The sequence below is a fragment of the Eumetopias jubatus genome, unplaced genomic scaffold (assembly GCF_037043125.1).
Source record: "Eumetopias jubatus isolate StellerSeaLion01/CBP00866 unplaced genomic scaffold, mEumJub1_p1.0 scaffold_14, whole genome shotgun sequence".
Taxonomy (NCBI): Eukaryota; Metazoa; Chordata; class Mammalia; order Carnivora; family Otariidae; genus Eumetopias; species Eumetopias jubatus.
In genome coordinates this window covers 84374235-84391392 of record NW_028274820.1, presented here as the reverse complement: position 1 = coordinate 84391392, position 17158 = coordinate 84374235, and positions in this window count along the sequence as shown.

The following is a 17158-nucleotide window of genomic DNA, read 5'->3' as shown; positions in this document are numbered from 1 at the left end:
TGTCTGGAGCTCTGTCCCTGCAACAAGGAACAAAACGGACAACATCCCTGCCTTCTGGGAGCTTACATTCTAATATCAGAAAACCAGGTTGGGATGATTACGATGGCTGAACTTTAAATTTGGATTAGAGGTATTTGCAACCAAGGCAAAAACAAAAAAGACACATTAATGTTATGTAAGTCTCACTGACTGATTAAAGGAAGCATATTATTTTATGGGAAGAGACAAACTTTTCCCTTGACATTGAATTCTGGAAGGTTTTTATTACATGACTCTTACCTAAAGAGCAATCAGTGAGTAAGATAATGGGCGATGTTTTTAGGAGAGTTTTGAAAGACATGTAGAAATGTGGCTCTTTCTAATAAAAAGTTCACAGAAAACCTAAAGGAATACTACTACTGGATAGTAATCCAGTGAGAGTTTGATAGGACACTGCAATCATTATAAGGAAAAAAATATGCTTGGAAAAAGAGGGCAAAAATAACTAATTCTTTCCTTCCAGGTACTGACAGTCAACCAAAACATTTAAGAAAGGGAAAGCGAGATCTTTAAGGTTCTAAGTGAGTCGAGTGAAGAGAATACTATTAAGGCATTCACCAGAACATACCATTTTGCTGAGGGAAGATGTATGGAGAGGCTGTACAATTGGATTCCCCAAACTTGACATGAATCTGACCCTTCACTAAATCCCACCCAATGTCACTGTAAATTGGTTCAGAGTGTATAGAGAATAATTTGGATGTGTAAGAGCCTTCTAAAATTGTTTAAGACTTTCAACTTGGCAATTCCACTTCAAGAAATCCCCCCCCCAAAAAAAAAGGTTCCAGGTCAGGGTGGGGGGAATCCAAAGCAAGTGTTCTACAAAGGGGTTGGGAGTAAGGGCACTAGGATGTGATTGCCAGAGTTTTCACAACTGTTTGTGAAACTTATACTTTGCAAAACTTGCAATTTACTTGACCTCTCCAAGTCTCAGTTTCCTTATCTGTAAGATGGGAATAAAAAGAGAACCTGTCTCAATAGGTTGTTCTGATACTAAATGAGATAATGAATGAAAAGTTCTACTCACAGTGCCTGGGATCGAGGGAGTTCTTAGCAATTCAGGCATCAATTAGACTCAATAAGGAAACCAACACAGCTTTGGCCAGATTGAGTAGTGAATTGCAGTTTGGTGAGGATGATGATGATCTTGAAAATTTGAAGTCATTCACAGTCCCAAAGATATGAAAATAGCTAAGAAAATGTGTAATATGTAAACACAATGAAATACTAGGTAGCTATTAAAAATGATATGTGTGTAAACTATCTTTATAATGCAATGTAAAAAACGAGGATGTAAAAGAGTTCGGCATATTGATTATAGCAAGGTAAGAAGATATATCGACATTAAAAATAACCCAACGGAATTTTTAACAGAGTTTAATGACCTATCAGCTTGCTGGCTACTGTTTCTAAGTTCATAGTGAATTCTTCTTCAAGTAAACCTAGTTCTCAGTGCCAAGAGATTCATTTCTTATTTTGAAAGAATCATTGTATGATTATAGGAATCATTTTCTTATTTTATTGTGAACTATAAGAGTTAAAGGAAGGTGCCCCAACAAAAATGTACAACTTAGTGATTAATCACAAAGTGAACACCAGTATAATTACCACCCAAGTCAAGAAAATGACACCAGCATCCCCAGAACCCACTCTCCTAATTATTGCTCTAAGCATGTATCTCAAAAAACTATAATTTTTTTTGTGTTTTTAAAAATTTATAGCTGAAATTAAACAATATGTATTCCTTCCTGTGGCTTCTTTTGCTCGTTATGTTTGTGAGATTCATTCATGTCGTTTCATATAGCTGTTGTGTGTCCATCTTCATTGTTGTATAGTATTCCGTTGTAACGAATATACCACAATATATTTGTCCATTCTACTTTGATGGATATTTGGTTTGTGGCAGGCTGTATTTTCCAAAGATGGTCACAGACATATCTCTCAACATATGTGTTCTTCTTACGAGGTGACCTCGTCCTTCCTCCCATTAAGACATGGAGTCTATGGCCTTCCTTTGCTCTGCCTTTGCCAATAGACTACAGTGAAAATGATTTCTTAAGTCACTTCATAAAAGTGACTTGGACTTCTGCTAGCTTGTTCTTTTGGAATTCTTGCACGGGAATCCAGCCACCAGGCTGTGAGAAAGCCCAAGCTACAACAGAGATAGGCTGCACTCAGGTGTTTTGGCCAATAGCCCCAGCTGAATTCCTGCCAATAGCTGGCATCAACAGCCAGATGCGTGAGTAAAAAAGCCTTTAGATGACTCCACTGAGTCACAGCCTTCGAGCCTCCCAGCAGAAGCCACATTACGGAGCTGAGATAAGCTAGCTCCTCTAGACCCTTTCTTTCTGAACTCCGGGCTCACAGAACCATAAGCATGACAAAATGGTGGTAGTTTTATGCCTCTATGTTTGGAGTGGTTTAAAACACAACAACAATGTCTGGAACAGTGTTGTATACAATTTTCAGATATTATAAATAAACAGTCATGAACACAAACTTCTTTGGGGAATGATAGGGGGTCATAGGTTATGAATATCTTTAACTTTGGTGAATAATGCCAAACTTTTTCCAGAGCAGTTGTACCAAGTTAGACTCCCATACAGTAGTATCTTATTATGATCTTAATTAGCATTTCCCTAATTTCTAATGAGGGTTAGCATTTTAAAATATGCATATCTGGCATTTGGTCATAAAGATATTCTCCTGTATTATCTTCTAGGAGCTTTATTATTTTACCAATCATATTCGTAGGAAAAATTCCAGGAGGTACTGTGACATCATTTCGTTTGTCTTTCCTCAATTCATCTTTTGGGACTGTAGCTATTTACATGCTATCCTAATCCAAAATGAGGTAGGAGGGTGAGAGAGGACCTACCCCTGGGAATATTCTCCTGCTCCCAGAGCTTAGAAATTCTTAATTGTAAGCCAGCTGATAAAATAAAAATCCTATGGCCCTAAAAGAGTAGAACTCTTTATTCTTCAAGCAGCCTGGTCCAACTTAATCATTTGGGACCCAAATTGTAAAAGAAGTTACTGACTCACTCTGTGCTCCCCGTCTCAGACCTCTCCTCCAAACCAAGTTCTACTTGAACCTCTGGCTCTCCACCTTTCTCACTGTGATAGCCAAACAAACTTTTCCATTCGCATCTAGCCCCTGTGACCAGGACAAGGAGATTCACTCTTCTGGACTCTGGATTCCCAGATTTAGGGGCAAACATGAGAGTGTCAGTGCATTTTAACTGTACTTTAGACGTTTGAGTTCCCCTGGAAGGATTAGGTTGGTTTCTCTTCTCAGAAGTTACTACCCATGGAATTCCAGTGAAATTAGATTTCTAGCCTGCTTTTCTCTAAGATGGGAGACCAATTTCTGCTTCCTAGCCTTGACAGACCCATGGGAAAATGTGTTCAGTTACCCTAATGGTAACTGCTGCCCAGACTCCCCTAGTCATTCATTTCCCTTCTCTTCCTCCCATTCACCTTTCTTCTTGCTTATGACTCCTTCACATTCCTAAATTACTTTGTCTCTTTCCCCAAACTAAAAATAAACACATTGTAATTAAATGTCCCCAATACAAAAAGTCCACCCCCTAAGCACACATTTTTTTTTCCTTAAGATTTTCCACCTAAAATGTGAAAACATTTTTTAGGGCCAGGAAATGCAAGAGACAGAAAAGGAGTCAAAACGTAGTGTGAGCATAATAAATGTTTACAGAAAGGGGTAACAGCTGGTTAGGAGGTTGACAGAAATGCGGAATCTAGAAGTGCTTGGGTGCTCACAGAGACCCTCACCTCCCTCCTGCCCCCAGCCTCCTCTTAATCTTTCTCTCAGTTAATCTTTCTTTCTTTCTTTTTTTTTTTAAGATTTTGTTTATTTGAGAGAGAGCATAAGCAAGGGGGTGGGTAGAGGGAGAGGGAGAAGCAGACTCCCCGCGGAGCAGGGAGCCCCATGCTGGGCTCGACCCCAGGACCCTGGGACCACGACCTGAGCCGAAGGCAGATGCTTAACCGACTGACCCAGGTGCTGCTCTATCAATTAATTTATTCAAGAAGCATTGTTTTGGAAGCCTCTTGGAGTCCATCCCACCCTGCCCAAAGGTTGAGGTTATTGTCAAAGACTTGTTCCACTTAATAACATTCACCTTATCTGCCCATTTTTTCTTATTTCACAAGGCCTCTTACTGGTCCTCTTGCTCAGCTGTCTTTTATTTTCCCCACCAAATGATCCTTTTTATTTCAGTCCTAGAAACAAAATGCTGGAGAGATGAGTCATTGTTGCAAGCCACTGTGGCAATTCTCTGCCTTCCTCCTACAGAAACTGTTCTCTAGCTCCTTGGGAAATTTTTTCCCCCTTTTATCCAACTTGATTGTCCTTTCTTTGCCAAGAGATTTTTCTGTTCCTACAAAGTAGAGATGAGAGGGAGTCTCGTCTAAACTCCCTCTTGGGTTCAGACAGAGCTGACAATATCTGAGAAGGTTTGGAAGTCCCAGGAATGATGTTTAAGGAGGGGATTTACTTTAATGGTCCTTGCTTGTTCCCCATCCCCATTTCCAGGGCTTTTGCCCCCTCTCGGGGATTCCTTCCTTCCAGGTACTTGGTGACCAAATGCTGCCCTCTGGCTGCCCAGCAAAACCTTGTTGGCAGGGCATGCCCAATGCTTGGTCTATGGCCTCTTTCTCCAGACCAGCTGACATACTCTGGATGTCATAGGATGGTCAAGGCGTTTGCAGAAGGCATTCAGTTAACTTGAAGACTGTTTATCGGATGGACCCTGGACAGCTCCTGATCTCCTCCCTACCCTGGGGCCTAGAAATTCCAGGGAGAGATAGGATGAACCTAAAATGAGTTCTAAAGGCACTGTAAGAACATGATGAGCAGCATAAAGTGGTGTTGGACCCGTGGAGTGGTCTACAAAGAAGGGCTTGCAAGTGAGGGTAAAAGGAGAAATGGCATGTTTGTGAGAGCCAACTACTGCCTTGCTGTTCCAGAGTCCCTGCCCAAGAAGCAGGGTAGGAACTCATCTTGGTGACCAGACAGGAGGACAGAGCAGAAGATGCTGTCTTCTTGGGATGTGGCCACGAAGGGCCTGGTTATCTCTCTCCAGGCCTCAGTGCTAAGAGGTTATTGTAGAAGAAGTCCTAATTAAAACAATGGACTCAGTCTTGCTATGGGTTGAACCATGTCCCCCCCTCAATTCACGTGATGGAGTCCTCACCCCCCGGTACCATATAATGGGACTGTACGTGGAGATAATTGTAGATGTAATTAGTTCAGTTAAAATTGAGTTATCCTGGAGTATAGTGGACCCCTAATCCAATACAACAGGTGTCCTAATGGAATAATGCCTTGTGAAAGGACAGATACACAGGAACACTGGAGTCATGGAGCCACAAGCCAATGAGCTACCAGAAGCTAGGAGAAAGACCTGACACAGATTCTTCCCTAGAGCCTCAGAGGGAGTGTGGCCATGCTCACACCTTGATGTCAGACTCCCAGCCTCCAGAACAACAAGCCTCCCTATAACAACAAGACAAAGTAAACTAGAGTTAGTTTATTCGTAGAAAGCTGAGGTCTCGTGGCAAATAAGTGGCAGAGTTTGGCCTAAATATCAATTTTTCTAGCCCTCCACACGCCTGCCAATGGTGTTCTCCCACCCTGTCTTGACAGGGCAGGACAGAAGATGCCAGGCAGTCAAGAGCATAGATTTCCCCATGTCTTCTCTTTTTCATTCCTCTCCCACATACTATTTCTTCCTACTCCAAACTGTTCCCTTTCATCTCCTACTCCACGCATTTTTAAAAGATGGGAATAAATTGGGAGAGGAACAATTTAAAGCCTAGGAGGCAGGACTCACTTGGGTATTTTCATTCCTCTATTTTGTCTCTACATCTTTGTCATCTGCCTAAGGAGACTAGCGCTCAGGGGGCTCACCCTCTAGTGCAGAGAACCCCCAGCATCTGGGGGAGATAAGTTGCCGTCTTCTTATTTGAATTGCTCGGCATCTCTGCGGGCTGACTGATGAAATTCTCTTGCCCTGTCTTCTCTCTCGACTGGGGCTCTCCCAGTACTCAAGATGTGTGAACTCAGAACCCTAAGGGAGTTTGCTGTTTACAGACTTGCTTTGCTTCTACCCATCATCTTCATAGATGGACACCTCCATTCTTCCCCAAGGCTCCACCAATAGCTCCAGAATCAGCTTTAATTTTTTGAGACGGGGGTGATGAAGAGGAGCGCAAGTAGAAGCAAGCACAAGAACTTCCTTCTCAAAAACATCATGGTAAATGAAATGAACAAGACACAGAGGACAAATATTGCATGAACCCACTTATAGGTGGTCCCTAGGCTAGGCAAATTCATGGAGAGAAAGTGTAGAGGTCCAAGGGATGGGGGAGGGAGGAATGAAGAATTACTGTTTGATGGGTACAGATTTAGGATGATGAAGAGTTCTGGAAATGGAGAGTGATGATAGTTGTACAACGTTGTGAATATGCTCAAAACCACTGAATTGTACATTTAAAAAATGGTTAAAATGGGAAGCTTTATGTTATGTGTATTTTCATGCAACGGGGGAAAAAATGACCAGAGGTAAAATCAGCATTTTTTAGTACAGATGCTACATAATTACAATTTTTTTTTTCTGAATTAGTGCCTTTGAGCAATTATGTTAGATGATTTGATATTTTTATTGTTTGTTTTAAAATAAATTCCCTGTTTTCTCCTAAAAAAAAAGGGGGAGGGGGAGAATTCTATTCTCAAACTCGGTTTCCTCCAACAGTGGCAATGATACTGAAAAGATTTTACTCTGTTGGGTTCCAGAGCCTGTCTTTTCCATTCCATCCCTGGAGGCAGAAAGACGCGCGATACAGGAGTGGGTTTGGGAGGATGTGGGGTTGAAAAGGGACCTGGCGCCTCAGAGCACTCCCAGCTGCCATGTCTTGCCCAAGTCTGCCTCTCCTTTGCCCCTTTTGACCTGGTGCTGACTCTCCTGCCCAGTCACACCGCTCAGGCTTTCAGGGGAGTTGCGAGGAGGGAAACCTGGGTCACCGAAGGTTACAGTCATGCTGTGTCCCCACCAAGTGCAGGGCACTGGGCAGGCTGCAGGGGGAGCCCGCCTGCAGACCCAGCAGGTCACCTGGATCTGCCAGGCTCCCCAGTGACTGATCTCCGTGGGGTCAAGCGGTGAGAGCCAGCTTTCTCTCCAACCACTGCTTGGTTGGAACAATAATTATTATACATTAAATTACAAAAAATATAAAGAAAACTAAGAGAAAGAACTCAAGGTACCAGGAGACTGAAGAAAAACCAGCATAATGGGTGGAATAAGTCAGGGCTGCAGTCAGCCGTCTAAATGCTGGAGAGTGGGAGAAGGAAAGAGAGTTAGAGAGTCAACAGAGAATTCCCCTGAACATTATTGTTGCGTGTCTTCCAGGGGAAAAAAAAACAGGAAATGTGGAGCAGTGCAGGGAAGGCTAAAATCATTGATTCCAGGGAGCGGAGACTTGAGAGTAAGAGCAGTTTGATGTGGAACCAAGAGTGGACCTGAGGGCCAGCAAGGAGGAATCAGGCAAGCTGAAGATGGTGGTGAAGGGGAGGCCAGCTGGGACCATGGATGAAACCCGGGACCAGGGACCATTCCCAGTCTGGTTATTGTGTTGGATAGTGCCAAGCCAGAGACAGTAACGAGACTTTCTTTATACCTACCTATCTTTACATAGCTTGATCTCTGGGTAGGGTAGTGACTTCTGTTGGGCTGAGCAGGTATTGCTTTGGAGGCCTTCGGAGGCACAGGAAAGGTTGAGAGCTCTGGATTTCTGAGACAGAGGTAAGACCCTTATCCTTAGGAGGGAGTTTTCTTCCCCATTGCCTTTGGGTCTTGCTAAGCAGTGGAAAGTTACCCATAATTGGAACACCGAGCTTTCTTATGTAGGACCTGTTACAGATCTAATTTCAGTGATGGCTAGCTTAAATTAACACAGTCCCCTCTCACTCTGTCCTAGGCCTGGCCAAGCCCCCACAACCTTCAGAAAGTATATAAGCAAAGACCTTGGATCATTGATGACTTTTGTTCTTCATCTCACTCTTTTAAAAATGAAAAACTTTTACTACACTTCAAAGGCAGCAGAAAGATAGCCACCCAACTATCTCCCAGGTAAGGCAACCCTAGGTCAGAGAAGGAATATCATATAATAGGCTTAATGAACCCAGAGATCAGGAGGGTCAGCTGAAGAAGCATAGAGGCAGAAATGACAGGATTGCTAAGTATGTACAGCAAGGGTAGGGCTAGAAATCTAGACTGTAACTACTGAACTCAGTCAGTAGATAATTGGATTAACTATTGGCACATAACAGTAGTAGTAGTAAGAGCAGTAATAACAATAATAATATAATAGTTGTATAGAAATGTTCTTTATGTATATTAACTTATGTAATACAACAGTCCTATGGCTACTGCTATAGTTCCATTTTATAGATGTGGAAAACTGAAGCATAGAAAGTTTTAAGATGTGGGACACCTGGGTGGCTCAGTCGGTTAAGTGTCTGCCTAAAACCCATCACCTATTTCACCCAACCCTTCTCCCCCCATAACCATCAGTCTGTTCTCTGTAATTAGGAGTCTGTTTCTTGACTTCTCTCTCTCTCTCTCTTTCATTTACTTTTTTTCCCCTTCCTCATTTGTTGTGTTTCTTAAATTCCACATAGAGTGAAATCATCTGGTATTGGTCTTTCTCTGACTATTCACTGCCGCTATCCCAGTGCCTGGCATACAGTAGGTGTTCAGTAATTATTTGTTAAATTAATAGTTAACTGGCCCAAGATCATGTAGATAGCATGGCAGAGACGGGATAGGAATTGAGGTTTGGTGGTTTTAAAGGTTCTGCTGTTAAATACTGAGTCATACCGTCCTCGATGCAGTTACAGGAGATGAGCTTTGTGTGTCTCTCAGCCTGAGTTACATCTGCTTGAAGAACCCTGCCCTCACTCTCAAAGTTGGTTATCTGAGGGAACCCTTCCTAACTCCTTGTATGAGACCAACATTAATTACCCTAATGCCAAAGGAGATAAAGAAATTATGAGAAAGGAAAACCAAAGACCAATATGTCTCATTAACACGGATGAAAAAAATCCTCAACAAAATATTAGCAAATTGAACCCAACAATGTTTAAAAAGAATTATAGGGGCGCCTGGGTGGCCCAGTTGGTTGACCATCTGCCTTCAGATGGAGGGGGTCCTGGGATCAGCCTGCATCAGGCTCCCTGCTCTGTGGGGAGTCTGATAAAGGACTATTATCCAAAATAAGCAAAGAACTCTTAAAACTCAACAATAAGAAAACAAACAATCTGGGGTGCCTGGGTGGCTCAGTTGGTTGGGCGACTACCTTCGGCTAGGGTCATGGTCCCGGAGTCCTGGGATCAAGTCCTACATCGGACTCCCAGCTCAGCTGGGAGCCTGCTTCTCCCTCTGACCTTTTAAAAAAACGGGGGGGGGGTGCCTGGGTGGCTCAATCGTTAAGCGTCTGCCTTCGGCTCAGGTCATGATCCCAGGGTCCTGGGATCAAGCCCCACATTGGGCTCCCTGCTCAGTGGGGAGCTTGCTTCTCCCTCTCCCGCTCCCCCTGCTTGTGTTCCCTCTCTCACTGTGTCTCTCTCTGTCAAAATAAATAAATAAAATCTTAAAAAAAGAAAACAAACAATCTGATAAAAGAATGGGCCAAAGACCTCAACAGACATGTCACCAAGAAAGGATACACAGATGGCAAATAAGCACATGACAAGATAATCTACATCATACGTCATCAGGGAAATGCCAATTGAAACAACAATGAGATAACCACTAAACAGAATTGCCAAAATCTGGAACACTGACACCACCAAATGCTAGCAAGGATGCTGAGCAACAAATAACTCATATACTGTTGGTGGGAATGCAAAATGGTACAGCCGCTTTGGAAGACAGTTTGGCAGTTTCATACAAAACTACCCTTACTATATGATCCAGCAGTTGCGCTCCTTGTTATTTACCCAAAGGAGCTGAATCCTTATGTCCACACAAAAACTTACACATGGATGTTTGTAGCAGCTTCAGTCATAATTGCCAAAACTTGGAAGCAACCAAGCTGTGAGCAGATAAAGAAACTGTGGTACATCCAGATAATGGAATACTATTCAGCACTAAAAAGAGAGAGGCTCTCAAGTGGTAAAAAGACAGAGGAGACTTAACTGCATATTAGTAATTGAAAGAAGCCAGTCTGAAAAGGCTACCTAGTGCATGGCTCCATTATATGGCATTCTAGAAAAGGCAAAACTGTAGTGAGAGTGAAAAGATCAGTGGTTGTCAGGGGTTTGGGGGCAGGGAGGAAGGTTGAATAGGGGAGCACTGGGGATTTCTTAGGGTGGTGAAACTATTCTGTATAATAACTGTACTTGTGGATATATAACATTATGCATTTATCAAATGCCATAGGACTTTATAGCACAAAAAGTGAACCTTAGTGTATGAAAATTTTAAAAAACTGATGCAGAGGTCAGGGACTTCTAAGATGAAATGCAGGGTATGACAAAATAACCTAACTGTATTACAAACATATGCAGCAGCTTCAGTGAAGGGAGTCAGGGGAAGGGAGTCAGTTTAAGTAACTTTGGAAATGAGTAGAATCTGAGAGACTAACAAAATAAGTTGTACATAGATATTATACAGAGTTCACAGAAACTAGGAGGGGAGGATTTGTGTAATAATGGACTAGAGTTGGAGACATCATGTTTAGTTTAATATAGATTCAAATGGTTACATATAGAACTGTTCATAGATATGTCTATAGACACAGGTTAGTCCACACACATCTGTTTCTCTGCTCTGTCAGCTGAGAGAACCTACACGCACTGACGCCCCAGTAGCAACAACATATGAGGCACCCAGATCTTCATTTCTCATACAATTCTCCAACAAAAGGTACCAGGCTCCTTGGAGAAATGCTGATTCTAGGACCGGGGCAGGAAATATACAAGATAAGCCTGGATCATCTTGCAGCGCCAAAAAATAAGGAGACACACACATACACACACACACAGGATAAAAACCAAACTCCACAACAATAGGGCTATGCCAAAGGGACATGGGAGTCAAACCAAAAGAGCTCCCAATGGCCAAAGTTAGAACAATTTGAGTGTCAAGTAGTATATTGGATTATAATCCAAAGAATAAAATAATTATTCACAAATCCATATTGATATAAAGAAATCATTGAATAAATAAATGAGAGAGAAGAGAGAAATCTGGGCAGAAGAAATCCAAATGATTTATGTAGATAGTCCACCCTCAAGCCGAAAGCACAAGTCCCCACTCCTTAAGCATGAGCTGTGCATAAGGACTTCCTTCAGAAAAGTGCTGTATGGGAAGGAAACACAAGAGTAACTTCAGTGGAGACACCTGACAGACACTACCTCAGCCAGGTGATCAAGGTCAGCATCAACAGAATTAAGTCATTTGACAGCAGGTATCCTTAACACGATGTGATGGGAATGGCACTTACCTTTTTTGGTCTTCTCCCTCAAAACCCCTAACGCCAGTCGAATCATGAGAAAAATCTCAGATGAATACTAACTGAAGGATGCTCTCTGAAATACCCGACTCCTAAACATTTTCAAAATTATCAAAAACAAGAGTCTGAGAAACTGTCCCAGCCAAGACGAGCCTAAGGAGACATGGTGACCAAACGTAAAGTGGTGTCCCGGATGGGGTCCTGGAACAGAAAGGACATTAGGGAAAACCTGTGGAAATCTGAATAAAGAATGAATTTTAGCTAATAATAATGTATCAATATTGGTTTATTAATTACAACAAATATACAATACTGATGTGAGATGTTAATAATAAGGGAAATTGGATGTAGGGTGCATGAGAACGCTCTGTATTATCTTTGAAAGTTCTCTGTAAATCCAAGACTGTGATAAAAAATAAAGTTTATTCAAGTGTATTTAAAAAAATTGACTGCTATCTGCCTTCCCAGATCCTCTACCCCAAGCACGGTGGGGGAGGGGAAGGAGAGGGAAGCGTTGGAGAGCACAGAGCGGGCAATCTCCAGGGAACAGATTGAATTTCAGGTTACTGGGTGGGAGTGAAAACCCCAACCAGGACGCAGCAACTTCCCCACATTGGCAGGGCTGGTGCGCATGCGGACCCAAGGACACACTCTCCACAGGTGGTGCGCCAAGCTTCATCCGACCTCCTGATCGGCTATAGTCTGAGGCGCACAGTGCTGGTCCTGGCAGCTCTACGCTGGGCTCTTCCTAGCCTGCCCTTCACATCCCCACCGGTTTCCTTGCCTGGCCTTCCTGGGTGCTGGGCTTTAATCCCTGAACTCCCCAGCTCTCTCTCCAGGGAAGTGCAGACTCACCACCCTGCCCCGCAAAGCCCAGTCCTGAGAGAGACATGGAGAAGGGTTGAGCTCAGAGGCTAGGGGCTCTTGGTAAAAAAGAAGAGAGGAAAAGGAAGCATTTTCTATGCCCCAGTTGGGAGGGGCACAGCCACAGCAGGGGCACCTGCTCTTAGTCCTCGTTTCTTCAAAGCCACAGTTGGGAGGATGTGCTCTTCACTGCCTCCCTGGCGTTGAGAGGGAGGGAGCTGGATAGCCAGCATCTAGAAACTGAGCCAGAAGTGCAGGGATTTGCAGATGTTAGAGCTGGGACTGGGTGGGGAGAGCAGGATGACTACATAAAGCCTGGGGGTGGGGAGGGGTTGCAACTTCAACGTCAAGTTTAGGAATATCCAGGGAACTTGGGAGATTCCCCGTGCTTCTGTAGTAAGGAAACTACTATGACTTTCAACGGGGAGGCACGTGCTGCCAGAGAGTGGTTTTGGAGAGATGGCGCAAGGCAGTGCGCTCTGGAGAGCTGAGGGCTGGCCTGAGATGGTGCTTGCTGGAGAGAGGGAAGGTGGGAGACAGAATCCCACAGCCTACTAACAGATGCCAAAGGGAGGGGTGGAAACAGCTTAGAACTGGTGTCACCTCCCCCCAGTGAGCGCCAGAATCCCCAGGTGAGGTGTCAGACCAAAGCTCCCGCCGCCGCAGCCACAGCCGCCGCCGCTGCCCGCCAGGTCCCTGCACCGGCTGCGCCCTGCCCTCTCCAGCTTTACGCACAGGCCTGTCTTGTCTTCTGGCCCCATGAGGAGGGCAGGGGAATTCCAGCCACCTCTCCTGAGGACAGATCTTTTCCCACAGCCACCTGACTTTATACTAGGAGTTTCTGAGGGCTGAAGAAGCCAGCGATTAGGGCTCTACATCAGGGTGAGGGACAGACTGGAATGGCCATGGGCGGCCTGGAGAGGGGCGCGCAGCCTGGCTGGCGGGTGGCAAGACCTCTGAGTTAATGTATAATTTCGAGCAGATGGCGGGGGCTGGTGGCAGCCTGGGCCCAGCTAATGAGGGACAATTAGCCCCAAACCTGGTGGGGGAGGCTGAGCGAGTCAGACAGTGAGGGCAGATATTTGCTCCTCAAACAGTCTGGTGCGCTGGGCAGAGGGCTGAGTGGCTGAGCCTTTGGGCTGGCCAGGCCCCCCTGCCAGGGCCCTTCCTCTCTTTTCCCTCCCCCCATCAACTCTAGGTCGAAAGCCTCTGTTTGTTCAGACCCAAGAGCGTGTTGTAAAGGCGGGGGGAGAGGGTAGTTTATGGGGGAAATCGCTGCCACCACCATCTGCCAGGGCTTGTCCCTTCTCCCCTTGACACCCATCTCTCCACCCCTCATGCAGCTGTCCATGGTAATAACAGGTCAGGACGCGGAGCCTTGCGCCCCCAGATGCAGGGGCAGGTGTGGGGGGGAGGGGGGAGGCAAGAAAGGAGAACTAAGAGCAGGGCTACCACAGGACTTCCATGGGACCCTCTGTCACCCAGGCATGGCCAAGTGGAATGAACAGCGGTCTCGCACGCCCAGGGATTGAATGGGCTTGATAGGTACTAGTGGATGTGCTGTCCTCCCCCTGGTGCTGAAGCCAGCTGCTACAGTCTCCCCTTGTGGCCCCCCGGGCTCTAGCCTATAGCCTGAGGAAGCTGGAGGAGGCTAGAATGGGAGGGGAGTATATGTGGGGGTAAGATAGAACACCGATTTCTGTGATACATTTGGCCCTGCTTTGAGAACAGGGGTTCTCAACCCTAGGATCAAGCTGAATGTACAACACACACTCCCAATGCCCCCCAAACCAAAGTATTTACCAGTGAAATCCATTCTTCCACCCTCCGGATCTAGTCTTATTGCCCTACACCCTGCTTACTTTCAGCCTGACTTCTAAGAGCGTTTCACAGAATCCAAGGTATGGAATGGACCCAAAGGACTTTCCATGTTGGATTCTTCATGAAGGATCTGCCCAAGACCATGGTGGTAACGAAGCTTCCATCGCTAGGGCTATGTTTCACCTTCAGCACCCCATTCCACAAGAACCACCTAGCCAGCTACTGGTTTCCCCACCCCAACAATGATCCAGATAAACTGTGGTTTCCTTTGTGGGCACAGGAGTGTCATTCATAACATAGAGTTCAAAAGCACCAAATCCCTAGTGTAATGGAGCCTGATAACATTGGAGATAGAAGAACGACAACCAATCTGCACACCTCCTCATAAACACCCCACTGGCATCCTCACTACCCTTAGAGGCTCATTACCACCACCACTGTTGCCATGGTTCTATAGCCCAGGGTGCCCCTATTTCTAGGCAAAAATTCATCCTTGGTGTCACCTCAGTCAAGGAGCCACTTGGAGAATTGGTGAAGACGCTCTGTGGAGAGAGCTGGTGCTATGTGACACGTGCTTTTCTACATGGACCATCATTCTCTCAGAGATTTAGAGCCAATTTGGCCAGTATTAGGTATGAGTCTATATACCCATTTATCTTTTATTGTAATACACATAAGACCCAGGAGTTGACCCCAAAACCCTGGCATGTGCACTGGCTGGGGGCAGCTGTCTGAGGTTCTGGAAGTCACCCTTGGGCTTCTGTGCATTCAAAGTCTTGAGGATACAGCTTGAAATTCCCCCATCTTCCATATTCCCCATTCCTTTCAGGAGTCCTGGACCCTGAGCGGGTGCACTTGGGGTCCAGGGGGCCTGTACGAGACATGGCTCTATACCTGCCTTAGGGTGGCAGGTGGACACCAGGTGGGCTCTGAGGACTACCCGTGGAAGGGCAGAATGGGTCACTGGCTGTGGCTTGCTCTGCCTCAGGGCCGGTGTCAGTCAGCCCCGTGCACACCTCCCTCCTCCTCTCTCCTCTGCTCATGGCCTGTGACATCACTGCCTGCTCCCAGAAGGCTGCCCTCTTCTCCTGAGCACGGGCTCTCTGTAGCTCTGGACCCCCTGGCAGGACTGAAGCAGGAGCAGAGAGGAGGCTGTTACTAGGACCAGACCACCATCAGCCCTGGAGCCTGCAGGGGTCTCAGGAGCCCAGCCTAGGAGACTGAGACCCTCCCACTGAAGCGCCCACTTCATTGGCTCCACACAGGTAGCTCACCTGCAGGCTCATTGTCTGCTCTGCCTCCCAAGCCGTCTCCATGTCTTTGTGTGGCCAAGCCAACTTCCCTCCTCCTCCTCTGTCTTTGCAGCCTAGCGCCCTCCTGCCCCTCCAACTCCCTACCCTGCTTTCCTGTCTTGGGAGCACCAGCTCTTTTATCAGACGAGTTATTATGAATGTTGGGAAGGAGTGGGGTGGCTGTTGGGCATGGGGTTTCTGTTGGTGAATTTTACATTTGGAGATGATTTGGGTTTGGATGTTGAACCTGAGTCCCCACTCCTCCTCTGAGTTCTGGTCACTTAGAGGGGACACTCAGTCATAGCAAAGGTTTGGCTGATATCCTGAGCCCCCAGCCCCCTGCCCTGGCAGAGCCCTTTCTGTTCCCAGCTTGGCTCTTCTCTCCCCATTGTTTTGGTGGCAATTACACAAACATGAAGCAGGGGTGGGGGCAGAGAAAGAGCCCCAGGATTAGGAGCTGGAAATTTTGGCTTCTGGGGAGGGACTGGCTTCTAACCCTCCCTGAGTTTTACACCCTGGGTGGCCCCTGATTTGTGGGAACCCCAATCTGTGCCTCAACTTTCTTTTTGGAAAGATCTCTGCCTTCTTTCCTGGCTCTCTGGAAAGATGAGAGCTTGAAGGGGAACGTGTCTCTACCTCCCTGGACAGGAGTAAGTATAAGCCAATTCAGCCACTGAGTTAAAAGGAGCTCTGGATTCCATACTCTGGGAGTTCCTTGTTTCTCCAGTGCCCATCTCCTCTTCCAGGCTGTGCTATAATCTCTTGGAGGGCAAAAACCTTGTTCTTTTTATTTTCACTCCCTTTATCCTGAACAACCAGCAATGTGCTGATGATTAATACTTTATTCAGCAAATAATTGCGGATTAATGAGCTAAGCCAGGATGGCATAGTTACTGCAGGAACGTTCTATGCATGAGCTGTTTTCTGGGGTGACCTCCAGCCCTGCCAGGGTTCTAGGCAAGAAACGAGGTGATTTCTACTCCTGTTACTTGTTGATGAAAGCAAGAAAGGCACAGTGGCCCAGGATCTGCATCCCTTACTGCTCAGAGACTCTCTTGTGCTCACAAGTTATTCTGTATCAGTCAGCATGCGGCTCTCTCCTTGGAGCCCGATGTGGGGCTCGATGCCAGGACCCCGGGATCATGACCTGAGCCGAAGGCAGACGCTTAACCACTGAGCCACCCAGGTGCCCCTCAGCTCTCTTCTGCTCCTCACTCTCTTCTTTCAACATGCTTTTCGTAAATTTTAGTTCAATGAGCGAGTGTCTGATCCCAGGCACTTGGTCTCTGAGAGCGAAGCTGCTTCAACTGCAGGATCTAGAACTCTCCAGAGTTAATAGGAACCAACAACCCCAGCATGTTAGAAGATACCAAGAGATGTGTCTTCCAAGAGAAGCCTAGACTTGATGCTTGTTCATCCTTAACTTCCAGTGGGTGGGACCAGAGCCTCAATGCCCAGGACTGGAGCTGAGCCCCCATGTTTCCCCAGAGCTTCCTGGAGAGTATAAAAAAAAAAAAAAATCAGGAGCAAGACCCTCCCTGAAGTGCTCTGAGGAAAGCTTTCTAGTTGGTGGTCTGGAGAAACTAAGCTTAGGAGCTGCCTGG